This window comes from Macadamia integrifolia, unplaced genomic scaffold, assembly GCF_013358625.1.
Source record: "Macadamia integrifolia cultivar HAES 741 unplaced genomic scaffold, SCU_Mint_v3 scaffold224, whole genome shotgun sequence".
Taxonomy (NCBI): domain Eukaryota; kingdom Viridiplantae; phylum Streptophyta; class Magnoliopsida; order Proteales; family Proteaceae; genus Macadamia; species Macadamia integrifolia.
Window position 1 is genome coordinate 485,772 of NW_024868587.1, and position 19,162 is coordinate 504,933.

Below are 19,162 nucleotides of genomic sequence, written 5' to 3' on the forward strand. Positions count from 1 at the left end.
ATATACCTATATGGCATGCAAAGCAGTTGAGTAAGGACTATGAAACATTGGGATTCCCATCGACCATGAAGCATATCCATTTCTAAATGCAGTCCTGGAGTACACGATACTGGTAACACATCAGCCACAAAATGTAATCCATGAATACAACTAACTCTAATGCACATAATCAATGCATGAATGCAACAAAAAAATAGCAATCACAGTACCAGTACCACCTCAGCCACATCGGATTCCATCCCATGCATACAACAATCACGCGGGGATCACGGTACTGGTACCACCTCAGCCACACCGGATCCCGCCACACATATCAATATACATCTCATGTCATTTCCATCAAAATATAACATGTAATAGAACATCATCAAATAATCATGCGAAAATCAATACATGTGAGTAGTTCTTAAATAATAAAAAATTCCCAAAAATAAATTCAACCATCCCTCACCTTGATTATGCTTGTGTGGATTGGGGTTCAAGTATGGCCACCGGTTGTTCAATTTGCTATCGACCTTGGGGTACATGTGAGTCGCTGTCCTAGGCACAAGCGTAGTCAATTGTTATTTGTAGACACCCAATTTTGTCACCCTCCTTTGGCTATGATGAAATGAAAATCTTGGATATGACTTCTAACTTCTGATCAATAGAGATGATGATTGACTAAGAAAACCTGGAAACATTCCCCATCTATCTGAAAACCCTGGAAACTCCTACACAGGAGAGAAGAGGGTCTGAATTTGACTTTTTATATACGAACAAATCTGGTCAAAATGACCATATAGATGGATAGTGCTTAGAAATAAAATTCCAACGATATATGGCATGTCAAAATCAGACCGTCGGATCTCCCACAATTGTCCCCGAAAAATGACATTTTCCTTTAAGTATGCCGCGCACACTGGCAAGCTAGTTGGAAACCTAGAAATTTCCCTACCTACCCAAATAACCCAACTTCATCCCCTATTTAAAAACCCTGGAAACCCCTGCATGGGAGAGAAGAGGGTCCAAATTTGACTTTTTTATATACGAAGGAATCTGGTCAAGATGACTATACAAATGGATAGTGCACGGAAATACGATTCCAATAATATATGGCACGTCAAAATCAGACCGTTAGATCTCCCGCAATTGTCACTAAAAAATTCCTTATCCGCACACGTGCTGCTCGCAGACCTGTCCGCACGCATGTTGTGCACGCTGGCTAGCATGCCAGCCTGCACACATGCTGCACGCTAGCCAGTAGGCCAGCCTACATGCATGCTATGCGTGTTGGCCTACCAGCCAGCAGCCCCATGCATAGCCCTGCCCACGCCCCTATTGGCTGCCTGCCTCTGCTTGCACCCCCACTGGCTGCTGCTCATGCCCCCACTAGTTAGTGCCAGTGCCCCTGCCTGTTGCTGCTCATGCCTCCACCTGCTGTTGTGTATGCCCTATGCTGCATGCCTAGCGCACTAGTTGGCCATCCCGCGCACAGCTGAAGACTAGCCCATGCACTGTGCCTGCCCATCCTTGCACCATGCCTTCCCTCCCATGCATCCAAGCTAGTTATTCCCTGTGCATTTCAACCCAACCTTGTGTGCTGCCGTCAATGGCCGGGATTGGCGTCCCACTGGCCTAGCGGGTGAAGAAATTTCCTCTTCACCCATTTTTGCATACGCACTACTCCGCTAGCATACCCTACGCCACAACCTCCCATTAGTCCAAGAACCCACATTTTTCCCCATTGGCTAAAAATTCTCTCCTCCCGTTTGTCCAAAACCCCTCTTTTTACCCATTGGCTAAAAATTCTCTCTCCTCCCATTTATGCAAAAACCTCTTTGTACCCATTGGTTAAAAATTTTCTCTCCTCCCTGTTGGCCCAAAAATCCTATAAATACCCCCCTCATTTGGATTTAACATACCAAGATCATAACCCCACAACCACCCTTAGGACCTGAAGCTCTGCCCTCTCTCCTCCTCCCCTCCCCCTTTGAGTTTCTTTGGGTCTTCAGAGCGATCTTCGTCAAGATTTGAAATTTTGTTTGGATCTTCGAAGTGTTCTTCAAGACTTTGAAGATCTTCAATCCAAGTTTGTAGTTCAATCCAATTTTTTCCAAAAATAGCATGTTTATAACCTCCCCCTTTGAGTGTTCTTGATCTTTACCCGAAGTAGAAATCCCTCCCCACTTGAGGTTCTTCGGGTCTACAAAGAGATCTTTGTCAAGATCTAGAGTTCTGCCCGGATCTTCAAAGTGTTCTTCAGGGCTTTGGGGATCTTCAATCCATTTTAGGTCAATCCATTTCTTTCCAAAAATAGCAGTTCCTAGCGGAAGCTATGTCCAAGTGCCCTTGGAATCTTTCCAGAAATAGCCATTCCCAACAGAAGCTCTGTCGAAGTGCCACCTCAGCCTAGCCCTCCCCTAGCCATTCCTAGCAAAAGCTCTACCAAAGTGCCACCTCAGGATAGCCCTTCCCTAGTCATTCCTAGCAGAAGCTCTATCTAAGTGCCACCTCAACCTAGCCCAGCACTCAACCTAGCCCTCCCCTAGCGTATCCCCAGCGGAAGCTCTACTGAAGTACCACTTCAGCCTATCCCTAGCGAAAGCTCTGTCGGAGTGCCACCCCATCTGAAATCCAAAAATAGCCTTCCCTAACCAAAGCCCTGCCCAAATCTAAATCTGAAAATAGCCTTCCCTAGCCAAATCCCTATCCAAATCTAAATCCAGAACTACCCTTCCCTAGCTGAAGCTCTGTTCGAATCTAAATCCGAAAGCTACCATCCCTAGTTGGAACTCTACTCGAATATCATCATAATCAAAATCACTCGAGAAAGGAAGTTAAAGGTCAAGACCATCTTCCTCTGAGCGAGGAGAATCCAAAAGATAGTCCAAACCGGTACTAATCAATGGCCCACCCCTCTTGACCCGAAACAAGGGTTAAGTTCAAGTACAGTTTCTTAATTAAATTGTCATCATGTAGACTTTATATAGACCTTGTTTTAGTGTACATAGTTTTTTAAATTCAGTCAATGTATATATGTGTGATAAATTATCCATGCATGTGGAATAGGAATAATTGTGGAAAATGTTCGTTCTTAAGCATCTAGCAGGAAGACCGATCGAACAAGGTAGATTAGGTGCCAAACACCTTCCCAATTCTACAACTTGACACTTACCCTAAATCTCTGGACCAAACCAACTTTCGGCCCCTTTTCTCTAGAATTAGGCCCACCCCCGGGTCCTAGGCCCACAATCCTAGGTGGTGACTCCAAATCCCTTTTGCATGATCCCAATCCCTATATTGGACCATCATCAAATCCCCGTCTAGAATGACGAACTTAACACTCTTGGAAAATAGGCCTCCACGTATCTCTGAGCAGTGATATGGCGATGTGGGGCCCGCAAGAAAAGTACACATGACACACCCCTCCCTCATGAAAGAGAAAGAGAGGAGAGAGGATATAATGGATGCAAGTCCTTTCCCCCTAGGGGAAGAGAGACATCTCATCATTCTCTGGCCACTACCCTCACAGTGGTGACTCCACTGGGGAAAAATGTCAAGCTTCCGATACTAGATGCTACCTTTAAATGCAAGAGCATTTTCCACCACATTTGTTTGAAAATGTGTTTGGCTAACCCCATGTTTGTAATTGTATTCGCTAACCGCATTATGCATCATGCTTGAAGTGAAATCATTTGGCGAGGGACTCCCTGTCATGCCCGCACCCTCGGGGAGGTTAGCACATGTCATGGAGAGTACTGTAAGAGCAAATGATACCTGCTTCCTATACAAGGGTGTGGGGTATTATTAAACGGCGAGGATGTCCATAACTGTGTCAGCATCCTTGGAGAGGTCCGTGCACTTTATGACATTCTGAGATCAGATAATGGTATTCCTACAAATATACTTTTGCACACAATCACTCACGGTTCCACCACCCCGTGGCCAGTTACTTAACCTCGTGTGTAGTCACGAGTAATGGGCAAGGAAGTCAACCCCTTGATCTCGTACCTACAGGTATATCAAAAGGACCACGTACCTTGTGTATATAGATCAATCAAGGAAGCCTTGTCTGTCCTATTGCATCCATTGCATACTCAACATCATGTAGAAAATAGATGGAGAAGCTAGGAGCGCCACAAGTTAACTATAGAACTTGTCTACGATCTTGAAAAGGAATTTTCCTGCATTATATTCCCATCATAAAGAATACAAGTTAACTATAGAACTTGTTTACGGTCTTGAAAAGGAATTTTCTTACATTATATTCCCATCATAAAGAATTGCTTTCCTAAGTGGGTTTCGAACAAAAGGTGTCCCTCCTCCTTAAAAAAAATATATATCCAAATACGTGACTCAGGGACAATCTTGTCAGAGTCACGTAAAGTCCCCAGAAGTCCCAAGAAAATCGAGAGGAAGGACACCTAGTGGGAAAACGAGCATGGAAAGCATGACTTTATTACATGGAATGTCTTATGGGAATATTCTCGACATACCATTTGTATGAATCCCCCGCTTATGACATTAAGTGGACTGGGGGCGTCAAACCATATCCACTCCCTATCATTAAGCGGACTAACTTTGGATGGATCATTAGTTGTTAATCTAGTGAATGTGTGAACAAGGGGTTGGGAATTTAAGAATCCTAAAATAAGCCACTTTTGGTTCAGGCACAATTCCACACCTCAAGTATTCTCCGCGGTCCCTCTCAACATGTCAGGGTAATCGGTTGACTCGCCTAAGTCCAGTATCATCTCCATCGTCTCCTCAAGATTGCCTACCACCAAGTGATTACAGCCCAGTTAGTATAGATCCACACGAGTCTGAATCACACGAATAGGCATGGGTACACGAGATTTGGAACAGAATGGAGCAACAAGTTATTATGGGAACTCTTCCCGAGTTGACTCAAGAGAACCAAAGCAAGTCAAACCAACCAGTTAAAGAGGATCTTCACCTACCCATCCCAATGGATAATGAGGGGCCTATCCCAGGGTCCCTCTTCCTAGGGCGGTGATTGAAGATGAAGAAGAGGAATTTACGATGCACGTCCGAATGAAACCTCTAGAAACAGAGAGAGAAAAGAAAATTAGGGAATAATTGGAAAATTAGAAAATATTTCTCGAGTAGGAAAAAGTTTGGAAAGCCAAACAGTGGTTTCAGATGAAATAAGTTTCTTTTCAAGGGTAAGGATTCCCAAGAAATTCAAGTGGCAGACTGACAGGTTTTATGGGTTAAGAAACCCCAAAGCTCATCTCAAAGTCTTCTTTAGCATCACCAAATCATGGTAACTTATAGATAACCAGATGGGGAAAGCCTTCATGTTAACCTTATCAAGGCCAGCATTAAGGTGGCTCACCCAGTTGGAGTCATCTCAAACTCAAAATTGGACAATAGTGATGAAAGCCTTCACCAAGCAGTACTTATATAATATAGAGGTCGCTGTGAAACGTCGGGGGCTTGAGACATTGAGACAGCAGCCTAGAGAAGGATTCATCGTCTTCTTGATGAGGTTTACGGATAAAGCTGCCAAGATGGTAGATCAACCTTCAGAAGCAGAGCAAGTGGAGATATTGATAGAGAACTTGTCAAAGCCTTATGATGATGTCCTCTACTATCAACATTTACAAACTTCTGATGCCCTAATAGCCACCAGCACATGTATGGAAAATAGAATCCTAAGGGAAGCTCAGTATCAAGGATCCTCCCAAGATGCAGGGAAGAACACCTAAGTCAGACGTGGAAAGGGTCCGAAAACTAATATGGTGAGTGCAGTTCAGCAGTCCAGCGGCCACTTCTTCACAGTCATTTGTAATATAAGCAGATGCACCCTCTCAGAAGGCTCCTCGTCCAAGAAGGTAGTTTTCTGATTTGGGAATGCCCATGATAGCAATATATGAGAATTTAAAGAAACAAGGATTGCTAGGAACAGTGGCTCCAAGAGTGATTAGCAACCCTCCTCCAGCTTTGTATAGGGATCATAAATATTGTACTTACCACACTCAGAAGGGGCACAACATTGAAAGATACTTGGGTTTGCAACATACAATTCAAGACTTGGTAGACAACGGAACCATTGAGGTCAAGGTGAAGCAACCTCCCAATGTCAATACCAATCCACTCCTCGATCATGTGAACAATCTAGATTACGAAGCCCCAGAGAGTGATCCCACTCAACTTATTATACCTAGAGCTTGGAAGAATCACATGGATGCCTACGCTTATAGGAAAATCATGAATCAAAGGGCCAGAGCCATGAGGACCCCTAAAAAGAAGAGAATCATCAGAAGAAGAATTAGAAGATTGGACTCCCACCATTCATCCTTCCTATTCAACAGAAGAATCCACCATACCATATTACCAACCTCCACCATACCTCCCACCTTCACTATATTATCAGCCTCCGCCATATCATCAACCTTCCCCCCACCATCAAGGAGAAGGAATTTCCTCATCCTATCAGCCCAATCTTCATATCCTACCTCTCACATTAGATCATCTTCATACCATCCTGCTTCGTATCCCTCATCACCCTCATACCAATCCCATTCTCAAGGTTCTGTATATAACCCAAAAAAAGGATGGACAGACAGGTATGATTGGAAGGATATGCTTGCACTACAAAACTCTCTAAAGATGACTTCATTAATAGGGTCAGTGAATGCATTAGGGGAAGACCAGAAGGGTGATCCCACTTCTCTAATTCAATCCACTATATCTTCAGAGGACAATCCAAACGTAGATGAAGAGATTACAGATGATCTTTCTAGAGCAATAACTGTATTGGCCATAGGGGAACAGATCAAAGAGCACACCTCCCTAACCCACAAAGGGAGTGACACAGAGGATGATGAATTAGGTTTGATCCAACTTCGAACCAGTGATGTCAAGCCTAACCCTATGGAAATCTTCTGGTCTATACACTCTGAATACTATGAGAGTTTAGATGTAGGAGAATTTGATGGTTAAGAGGAACCTAATGGAGAACCAAGTGAGGGGGAAATCAGTGAAGAAGAAGTGATGATGACGACGATGAGGATGAGGATGAGAATGATGGAGATCACTCTGATTCTCAAGAGGATGATGAGTATCTAGACTGGGATGACTACCAAGGGCCTTGGTACAATGATAATGATGATGATCGGAATATTACTCATTAGATCACCAGATATGTTTCTCAGTCTATGCTATTGGTGGTGATGACCTAATAGTTGATCCGACAGGTGGCATTCAATCTTCCCTCTGCATAAGATGAGATGATTCTGCATCAGATTCAGAAAATGATGCAGAATCTGGAGAGCTGATACAAGTTTATATGGATGAATGGAACTCTACATTAGAAATGGAAGAAAAGTTGTGTGAAGTGTACTTGAGCACATTGAGGATGCAGGAAAGAGTGGAAGAAATTGACAACATGCTGGGTGAAGTAACTATCGATGATCGTTACTACCATGAGTAGTTGGATGATTTGGAGGAAATAGGGCTAGACGACACATTCACAGAGGCAGTAGTCGCTGCATTCCAACAACTTTCTAATGCAGTCAAAAAGTTATGATCCAGGGCTATGGATATTTCTAGAGGACCTCAAATTCCCACCCCAAGTAGTGAGGGAGAATCAGAAGAAGAGGATGATCCCATGGTAGGGATAATCACCATCACAAATAGTGATGATGAAGATTGTTATCCCACAGAGATTATTGTTAAGAAACCTGTCAACGTGATGGAAACTAGAAGTAGAAGAGACTATAAAGGCAAGGCTCTAGCAGTGGAACAGTCAGGGACCAGTGAGGCCGAAACCAATAGCTTGAAAAGAGAACCTGAGAATCTGGTCCTCGCTCAACTCAAGAAGTCCCAGCCTAATATCTCAATTTGGGGATTGTTGATGGCATCCCCCACACACCGTGAAGCAGTTTTGAAGTCTCTCACCAATGTACAGGTGATGATCGAGATAAATCCATCAAATCTCGCACATATAGTAGGGGAAACATATACGGTACAATCCTTGATGTTCTTAGAGTCAGAGCTTTACAAAGGGGTCCAGCACAATCGAGCTCTCCACATCAAAGTAGAATGCCTTGACAAGGTGGTTCCCTAGGTTCTTGTTGACAACGGGTCTGCTTTGAATGTGCTACATTTGAGATCGACGAAGAGTATTGGCATCAACCTTAAAGAAATGAGGCCAACTATCCAAATCATATGGGCATATGACAATACGAAGAGGAAAATCCTTGGCATCCTTACCCTTGCCATAAAGATTGGCCGGTGAAGTTTGATATTGATTTCCAAGTCATTAATATACTAGTAGCTTTTAACATGCTCTTGGGAAGGCCTTGGTTGCCTCATGCGAAGGCAGTGTCCTCTAGTCTCCATCAAAAAATAAATTTCATTGATAAAGGAAATCTGATCATGGTAGCCAGAGATCTCGAGGTGGTTAACACCTTAGCCAATATTGAAAATGGAGAAGAACAAGACTAGGAAGTTTAACTAAGTGGTTTTGAATTAGATACAACTTGTGCAGCCATTACCAAAGAAGTTCCAGAGGAGGAAATCCCGGCTAATTATGAAGCTATCTGGAGTCCGTAAATGAATCAAATGATGAAGAATATGTAATATTTTCCTAGCATGGGGTTAGGGAAATATCATCAAGTAGTTCCAAAGCAGCCTAGTTTGGCAGTGAACAAAGGAAAGAATGGTCTTGGGTACACTCCTCCGACCACCAAAGGGTAGAAAGTGCTAAGGATGAGTAGGAAGATCTTCGCCTCTTACTACCCTACTCTCAATGGGTATTTTGTAAAAGAAGGAGAGGATTTCCCTTTCTACGGTAATGTGGAGTCATGGTTTGATGAAACCACCATAAAGATGCAACCAGGATTTGAAGTATTTTTCCAAGACCAGTTCGATTGGGTGACTCATGAAGTGGAACAACAGAAAATGCTAGTCAAGGAAAGTAATCAAGCAAGTTGCATCACCGGGATAGCAAAAATTGCAATGACTGAGATTGGGTTTTCCTCAGATAACCCTACAACATTGATCCAATCAAAGGAGGCACCAAGTCCTCGTTTCCTCCTAAAAAGAGAATGGGAAAAGAAGATAAGGCTCACCTGGAGTCTACCACTTCCCATTGATTTGAAAAGCCACATTTGCTATCTCCTACAAGAACCAAGAGCCCGAGAGCTACATGGGCTCAAGCCTCATCCTTTTTAAGGAAGAAGTGCATATGCAAAGCAAATAAGAGCACAAAGAATGATGGTTTGCATATACTGTGCCCGAATCAACTACAAAGAGAAGGTCCGTGAAGGTGGTCAAAGATGCGACCGAGGCACTGGGATGGCATCCCTTAACAGGCTTGAAAAGATGAACTTTATAAAAATAGGATTGAGCAGTCTCCACCAATCCTCCCCCCTCAAAAAGTTTGGATTTTGAGAGCACGAGGTTGATCAGCTGGTATTTGTGAAGAAGAAGGCACCTATCTAGAAGAACAACTGCATCGTTGAAGAAATAGCAGTAACTTTTTCAGAAGGAGAAGAAGGCCCCTTGCCACACCTCCTCATCCATCAAGCCGTCGAACCGCTCCTGAATTGGACAAGTATTGAAGAAAACTTCAAGTTTGCTCATGCTATTGAGTCAACCAGCCTGAATACCCCTGGAAAAAGCATCAAGCCAGTTATCAAGTCTATAGTCGAGTCTATTGTTTATGATTTCGTGTCGGCCTCCCCTCTCGAGGAGAGTCCAGAACCCTTGTATGTCGAGTTTGTTACTCCTTTTATGAATGAAATTTTTGATTCCGAGTATGACTTGCCTCCTTTTTCTGATGATGATTTTAATAAATATCAAGAATCAATAAAAAAATGCAAACCAAAGAAATCCCAACCCATCCATGAGAATACTTGGGTTATTAATCTAGGAGCCAACCAATGCCTTCGAGAGGTAAAAATTGGCACTACCCTTGATGACGAAGAAGCAGAATAGATAACTGTTTGAGATTTAAAATGTAACCGCAAGCGTATGGATCAGTGTAGCTACGGGTCGAACACAGGGAGAACAGCCACTTTATTTTTTATTTCTTTTAATAATGCGAAACTGAACTGATTAATGGTTGTGATCTAATTCTAATTACCGTCCTAAACATATGTATCTAAAATAACGTCCTAACCATTCGTCATCTAAGAATTTAAAGACGCAAGCCACGCAATTAAAATTAAATAAATAAATAACTAAAAATAAACAACCCACACAATAAAAATAATAATAAATAAATAAATAAATAAAGGAAAAAAATGCTGAAATAAAAATAAAGTAAAAGAAAGTGGGTAAAGCTAGAGAGAGACTCACAAGTAGGTTTCTCTACTTAGCCCGAGGGATGCATCATAATATGAGCTTCCCTACTTGACCAGAGAGTCACTCTTACAAGGGTTACTCTACTTGGCTTTAGGGAAAGGGAGACAATTAAAATAAAAACAATAAATTGATGGTTCTATGGCTAGGAGGGGCAAAGCCAACACATACACTAGCCATGAACCTTGGGGGAAAGGGATAACAATAATGTAACGACTGAAAATAAAAATCCTAAATTAAGAAAGAAAGGGTAGTCAGAAGAAGGAATGAGAGGGGGGAGAGAAGACTACTGAAGGAACCTACTTACTTGAATCAATGCTTGAACTTGAAAAAAAATTGCTCCACGGCTCGTGATCTTGTCACCTAGATCTAAGCCTAGAACTATAACTTAAAAAATTACAACTCAATTGCATAAATCATAAACATAAAAAGGCTGAATAAAAATAGAAGAGTGCTTGCATTAATTGACATAAAAAAAACTATTACAAAAGTGATTAAAGCAAAAATAGAGAAGAACTAGAACTAAAGAGAGAGCAAGAGAAAGAGAGAGCAACTAAAAAGAAACTAGAAGAAGAATGAATTGTGCCCCCTCCTCTTACATGAATTGTATTTATAGGGAATGAGGAGGTAGAGTAGCAATTTTCTCTTTCCTAAAAGGGAGAAACCCACAATTGATTGTGAGATCTTTTGAGTCCAAAAGTGCTAAGGTGGAGGAGAGAGAAGAGAGAAATAAATTTCCTATAATTTTTTTCTTATTTTCTTTCCTTTTTTTTTTCCTAATTTATTTTTCTTCTTTTTTTCTCTCTCCTAGGGACGATTTTTTTTTCTTCCTTTGTGTGATTTGGACAATCTTTGGTGATGATGTGGAGGTTTGGTGATGATGTGGAGGAGAGAGAAGATTTGGACAATCTTTGGTTCTCCCTCTTTATTTCTCCTCTTTTTTTTTCTTCTCTTCTTGCGCAGGAACCCTTCCACGATTTTGCTTGCTTCTAATTTGATGTGGAAATCCTTTCCATGCCCTTAGTGCTTTAAGTGAGTGAAAAACAGGAAATCTTCAACAAAATTCTCTAAAAAAAACAACCATGAGATTCGAACTTGAGACATTTTGGTGAGCAAGGGAATTTTGTACACCATAGCTCACCAACTACGCTAGGTAGTTGTTGTTGCCAAAAACAAATCTTTAATCACTTAAGGATGTGGTCCATCGATCCTTGTTGGCATTTGGAGTATTCCTTGTACCTCTGGGACAATTGCAAACGGGCTGGTTCTGCATCTCGGTTCAGTTCTGATCCATTATTCTTTTTCTGACCCGAAAAAGAATAATCATTTGTACGGGTGACCAAACGAATGTGTACTTTTAATTGAACACGTCCATCTTGCTCAGAATTTCGTCCTCTTCGCAACCATGAAAAAAAATAGGACCTCTTTACGTGTAAAATTGAAGATATAATGCCCGATAATCCTTAAGGCCTTGAAAATATAAAACCTGCAAAAGGAGAGTAAAACCCAAGGTAGTTCCATTCTAAATATGTAAAATGCATGTTTTACTACCCTAGATTTCACACATAAATGTGCTCATCAGAATTCCCCCACACTTAGACTTTGCTAGTCCTCGAGCAAAACAAAAAGAAAAAGAATAAAGATAAAAAAAACCTAACTCACTTTCGTAGGAATCACGGTTGCACTTAGCATGTGCAACAAGCCTTTAAACCCCTAGGTCACCCCTAGTGGACGAGTTGTGTCTCGTGGGTGTTTGCAGTGAATATACACCCAAAATTCAGAATAAACAAATCCCAACTTTGGCTAAAGGTAAGGCTCATACCGATCCGGAGCAAAGATAATTTCTCTTACAAGGGACCCCCACACTTGAACTTTTATTACCCTTTATCAATTCCAGGCACTAGCATATTTCTTAATTTGGAACTCACCTCGTCTCTTCCAAAACATCCTTATCTTAAGGCAAAACCACTTGTGAAGAAATAGGGAACCAATGACTAAGGCGTTGGAGTGTTTTTGACCAAACATGTTACCAAGCAATAATGACATTTGCACATTTTTTTTCCTTTTTTTTTTCACTAATAAACTCTATTCTACTGCACTACTTTTGGCCTGAATGACATGGTGGAGCAAACACCAGACACCCAAGTTACTATGTAGCTTCACTTTTTGCATATGTCCACAAAGGCAGTGATGCTAGAGTTACTTCAGAAGTTTCCTCCCAAGGAATTTCGATCAAGACACCACGCTTCCTGAGGCGCAATGCCCTGTCTAGTTCTAAGGGAATCAACTCTTATTCTTCTTTATACCACATTTCACATTTCATTTAAAATTGTGCATTTGTCAACCCATGCCAAATTAAAAAGAAGGTCTCAACTCCAAATCAAAAGTACAAGGAACCCACAGACTTACATATGGTCCATCACCATAAAACAGGGGTCTCTTATTTTTCAAAAGAAAGTCCCATCTCAAGACACATGCTTGTTTCTTTCTTCTCAACAGGGTTTTATACGATCAAAATGGGTACCTTAGTCAAAACTTTTATTTTCATACATCAAGCATCCGAATGGTCTGATCATTAGCTAAAAGCCAAAGTAGGACTTCATCCTTAGCAATCTCAAAAATAAAAAGAAAAACAAACAAAACAAAGTGAAAAAAAAATAAAAAATAAAAACTGGTTTCCTCCCCCACACTTAAGTCATGCAATGTCCTCAATGCATGGAAAAAATTAAAAGCAAAGACAATGCAAGGGGGTCATACCTGATTAAAAATTAGTCATCAGTGTAAAGAGGTTCATGGAGATCCATGACCTCTTCACTACTAGTAGTGGGAAACTCGAGGAACGGTTTCAAACGCTGACCATTAACCTTCGAAATTACCCCTGTTCCTGGATTCAAAATCTCCACAGCCCCATGGGGATATACATTATGAACAATAAATGGGCCATCCCATCGGGATCTAAGCTTACCAGGAAAAAGATGCAATCGAGAGTTGTACAATGAGACCTTATCACCAATTGCAAAAGATTTACGCAGAATGTGTTTATCATGGAAAGCTTTGGTCTTTTCCTTGTAAATTCTAGAACTTTCATAGGCATCATTCCTAAGTTCCTCCAACTCAGATAGTTGGAGCCTACGATGAATTCCCGCATCAGACAAATCAAAGTTAAGCTTCTTAATGGCCCAAAAGGCCTTATGCTCTAACTCAACTGGTAAGTGATAAGCTTTCCCATACACCAAACGGTAGGGAGACTGGCCAAGGTCAGTCTTGAATGCAGTACGATGGGCCCATAAGGCATCAATGAGCCTAAGGGACCAATCCTTACGGTTGGGATTAACAGTTTTCTCCAAGATTTGTTTGATCTGCCTATTAGACACCTCCACTTGGCCACTAGTTTGGGGGTGATAAGGGGTAGATAACTTATAGGTGATCCCATACTTTTTCATTAGGGTCTCAAAAGGCCGATTACAAAAATGAGTACCCCTATCACTAATTATTGCACGTGGTGCACCAAAGCGGGAAAAAATGTTCTCTTTGAGAAACTGGACCACCACTTTGTGATCATTAGATTTACAAGGTATGGCCTCTATCCATTTAGAAACATAATCAACGGCCAAAAGTATGTACAAATTCCCAAAGGAATTAGGGAATGGTCCCATAAAATCGATGCCCCATACATCAAAGATCTCAACTACCAAAATAGGGTTGAGGGGCATCATGTTCCTTTTATTGATACGGCCAAAAGACTGGCAGGCAGGGTAAGCCTTGCAAAAATCAAAAGCATCTCTAAAAAGAGTGGGCCAATAAAATCCCCATTGGAGAACCTTTGCGGCAGTCTTCTTAGGTCCAAAGTGTCCACCACATGCATGATCATGACAAAAAGAGAGAATGGAATGTTGCTCATGATCAGGAACACATCGTCGGATAATCTGATTTGGACATATCTTAAACAAATAAGGATCATTCCCAGAAAAAGTGCTTAACTTGGGAATGAAACCTATACTTATCTTGGGTGGACCAGTGATCCGGAGTCACACCTGAAACTAAGAAGTTGACAATGTCAGCAAACCATGGTTCACTGGACATTGCAAATAATTGTTCATCTGGAAAGTTCTCGTTGACTGGAGAATCAACAGTCAAGGAATTGGGAAGCCGGGATAAATGGTCTGCAACTAGGTTTTCAACTCCTTTCTTATCCCTAATTTCTAAATCAAACTCTTGCAAAAGTAAAACCCACCTAATGAGACGGGCTTTGGCATCCTTCTTCTGAACTAGGTATCTGAGGGCAGAATGATCAGTATACACCACCACATGTGAACCAACTAAGTAAGACCGAAACTTTTCTAATGCAAACACAACAGCTAAAAATTCTTTTTCAGTGGTTGTATAATTGAGTTGTACATCATTTAAGGTCCTACTAGCATAGTAAATGACAGTGGGTAACTTATTAATCCTTTGACCTAAAACTGCTCCTATGGCAAAATCTGAAGCATCACACATCAGTTCAAAAGGTTCAGTCCAAACAGGTGGTTGAACAATGGGTGCATTGGTCAACTCCTTCTTAAGTTGCTTGAAGGATTCTAGGCACTCTTTGGAAAACTCAAAAGTCTGATCTTTGACAAGTAATGAGGTGAGAGGTCGGGCTAACTGACTAAAGTTCTTAATAAACCTTCTGTAGAAGCCTGCATGCCCTAGAAAAGACCGAACATCCTTAACAGATTGAGGAGGTGGTAAATTATCAATTAAATCCACTTTGGCTCTATCTACCTTAATTCCCTCCTTGGATATTACATGGCCTAAAACAATACCAGATTTAACCATAAAATGACATTTCTCCCAATTCAAAACCAAATTCTTAGATATGCACCTTTTCAAAACTAGGGAAAGATGATGAAGACATTCAGAATAGGAATTCCCATGAATTGAAAAGTCATCCATAAATACTTCTAAGAATTTTTCGACCATGTCAGAAAAAATGCTCATCATGCATCGTTGGAACGTAGCAGGGGCATTGCAAAGCCCAAAGGGCATACGCCTGTAAGCAAATGTTCCATATGGGCATGTAAAAGTGGTCTTATGTTGGTCCTCTAAAGCAATTAGGATTTGGTTATAGCCGGAATATCCATCAAGAAAGCAATAGTATTCATGTCCAGCTAACCTCTCTAACATCTGGTCAATGAATGGCAATGGGAAGTGGTCCTTCCAGGTTGCCGCATTTAATTTCCTGTAGTCAATGCACACACGCCATCCTGTTTGGACACGGGTAGGGATCAACTCATTATTGGCATTAGGAACTACAGTCACACTAGACTTCTTAGGCACTACATGAACTGGGCTTACCCATTGGCTGTCAGAAATAGGATAAATTATTCCATGATCCAAGCACTTTAGGATCTCTTTCTTAATAGCTTCCATCATCACTGGGTTAGCTCTTCTTTGGGGTTCCGTGGATGGTTTGGAATCCTCCATAAGATGTATATGATGTTGCACAATGGAAGGGCTTATACCCTTGATATCAGCCATGGTCCAACCTAGGGCTTCCTTATTATCTTTTAACACTTTAAGTAACTCCTCTTCCTGGCTAGAAGTCAAATTTGAAGAAATTATTACAGGAAGAGACTGGTCAGGCCCTAGGAAAGCATATCTCAAATTAGATGGCAACTCCTTAAGATCTAGCTTAGGGGGCTCAACTATGGAAGGTTTGGGAATGGAATTGGAAAGGGGTCCTAAGGGCTCCACAAGTGTGTGAAGACTCAAGACTTCAGAAAAGAAATTTTCACTCTTATCATCCAACTCATCCATATACTGTTGGAATTCTGAATCAAAATCAATATCAAAGTTGGTAACTAAATCATAGGAAAAATCCAGAAAATCCTCAAGCATATTGATCTCTTCTTCCATATGTGGTTGCTTGCCAATCCTAAACAAGTTAAACTCAACAGTTTGGTTACCAAAAGATAATCTTAGGAAATCATTCCGGCAATTGATTAATGCATTACTGCTAGCCAAGAATGGTCTTCCTAGAATTATTGGGATCTCATCCTTGGTTGAGAAGGGCTTAGTATCTAACACAATGAAATCAACAAGGAAAATAAATTCCCCCACCTTTAGTAAGACATCCTCAACCATCCCTTTAGGAATTTTAACAGACCTATCTGCCAACTGAAGAGTAGTTCCAGTGGCTTTTAATTCTCCCAATCCTAGTTGCTTGTACACATGGTAAGGTAAAAGATTCACACTTGCGCCAAGGTCAAGTAAAGCATGCTCAATATAGGTGTTACCTATGACACAAGATATGGTAGGGCTCCCTGGATCCTTATACTTGGCTGCTATAGGCTGAGTAATTATGGAACTAATGTTACCTGCCAAGAACGCCTTTTTGGGCACACTAGTGATACGTTTGTGAGTACACAAACCTTTCAGTACCTTTGCATAGGTGGGGATCTGGGATATGGCATCCAAAAGAGGGATGTTTATTTCTACCTTTTTGAAGACTTCTAAAATTTTGTCCATGGAAGCAGTCTTCTTTTTGTTTACCAAGCGATTAGGAAATGGGACAGGATGAACATAAGGACTGTTAGGGATTTGCCCCTGTTCAGAAGAATCATTTTTGGTTTCCTCAACCAAATCATCTTTAGTTTCAGAAAAATCTTTAGGTTCATCAGACGAACCTGGAGCAAGAGGCACATTTGTGTCCTCAACTGAAGAAGAGTTAACAGGAGTAATAGATGGGGAAGATTTAGGAAAGCTCTGTAGGTACTCTCTACCACTCCTAAGGGCATAAACAACATTACATTGGTTAGAGGGCCCTTGTTGAGTCTGACCTTGTACTATATTCAGTGGTGCATTAGTTGGTCCTTGTAAACTAACAGGTTGATGATGCCTAGGGTTAGGCTCTGGTTGACTGGGTAAAGTTCCCTTCTTCCTCTCATGCATAATTGAGACAACTTGGGTAAGTTCTCTCGTAAGATTTTGATGGCTTGTCATGAGGAGGGCCATATTTTTTTCCAAGTCATTTATTCTACTTGCCTCTCCAGTGTTGGTAAACCCAGGGGGTTGCTGATAAGATGATAGAAGAGGGGCCCTAGGAAAACTCGCCTGAGGTCCTACATTTGACCTAGGAAAAGTATTTTGGGAAAAAGATTGTTGTGCAAAGGGAGGCCTTTGGGGTCCAGGTTGACCTTGATTATAGAAATTGGAAGGTCCTGCTTGGTTGCCCTGATTCCAAGAAAAATTTGGGTGATTTCTCCATCCTGGATTGTATGTGTTACTATATGGATTATTCTGGTATAAGGCATTAACACTATCATTAGAAGTGCCCCCAGAGGTGTTAGGGCATTCTTCTATGACTCTCTAGGAACAATAGCCTCAATCCTCTTGATTAGGATATCCAAATGGGCTTCCTTGGCTACTATCCCATCCACAAAATATCCTTTTCCTCTTATAGTTCTTTCACTCTCTTGGGTTGATTCCCATTCACGGGTTTTGTCAGCTAAGTCAAGTAAGAATTCCCATGCCTTTTCTTCATCTGTAAAGGATGTGAATCCCTCAGGGCACATAGATTCTATCATTTGTTTAGTTGGGTAATCAATACCCTCATAAATTATTTGACATAAATGCCATAGGTCTAGGCCATGGTGGGGGCATTCTTGGAGTAGATCCTTGAATCTCTCCATAAGTTTGGAAAATGACTCACTAGGCTTTTGCCTAAACTGAAGGATATCACTTCTAAGCTTATTGGTCTTGTGAGTTGGGGAAAACTTCTTAAGGAAGACAACTGTGAACTGTTCCCATGAGGTTATGGAATTTGTGGGTAATCCATACAACCACTTCTTAGCTTGGTCTTTCAATGCAAAAGTGATAAACCTAAGCTTAACAGCATCATCAGAAAACTGTTGGATCTTAATTAGAACACATACCTTTTTAAATTCCCTTAGAAATAGGTATGCATCCTCAGAGGTCAACCCATGGAAGTGGGACAACATAGTGATGTATTGAGATTTGAGTTCAAAATTATTGCCCTGGGCTTGTGGTAGAACTATACAGGAAGGTTGGGCTGTTCTAGCAGGGTAGAACCTATCTTTCAGAGATTTAGGTGAAGGGTTTTGCTGTTGGTCTCCCATATTGAAGGGTTTTAAAGAGAGCAAATGTATAGGGTCACTACTTGTTGGATCTCTTCTTCTAACCGATTCTTAGTATTACGTACCCACTTAACACTCATGCAACAGAAAAACTTTCCACAACTAAAGTAAGACAAGCACAAAAGAATGGATAGCAAAACTTTTTGATGATTTTTTTGATTTTTTTGATTTTTTTATTTATTTATTTTTTATTTTTTTTTTTTTGCTTTTTGGGAGTTTACCGACAAGGATCCGGGGTTGCTCAGGTCAATTCCTGAGGTACTGCTACAGGGCGAAACCTGTCTTTATCATACTGTGAGGCATGGTGACCTCCACTGATACAACTATTATTGCAAGTTGTTATTCTCAGGAATTCAATAAAAAAAAAAGAAAAAATATAAAGCAAAGCAAATAAAGCACTCCGATTTACCAAAAGAAAGTGAAAAATAACATGGAACTGTCTCCCCGACAACGGCGCCAAAAACTTGTTGAGATTTAAAATGTAACCGCAAGCGTACGGATCAGTGTAGCTACGGGTCGAACACAGGGAGAGCAGTCACTTTATTTTTTATTTCTTTTAATAATGCGAAAGTGAACTGATTAATGATTGTGATCTAATTCTAATTACCGTCCTAAACATTGTATCTAAAATAACGTCCTAACCATTCGTCATCTAAGAATTTAAAGACGCAAGCCACGCAATTAAAATTAAATAAATAAATAACTAA

General features: G+C 41.0%; 1 non-coding gene across 1 annotated transcript; it reads left to right on the forward strand.

Annotated features, from left to right (window-relative positions):
- Positions 1-17,943: 17,943 nt before the first annotated feature.
- On the forward strand, positions 17,944-18,050 carry LOC122066116. Its single transcript, XR_006136240.1, has one exon. It is a non-coding gene; the product is annotated as a small nucleolar RNA R71 (small nucleolar RNA).
- The last annotated feature ends 1,112 nt before the right edge of the window (positions 18,051-19,162 follow it).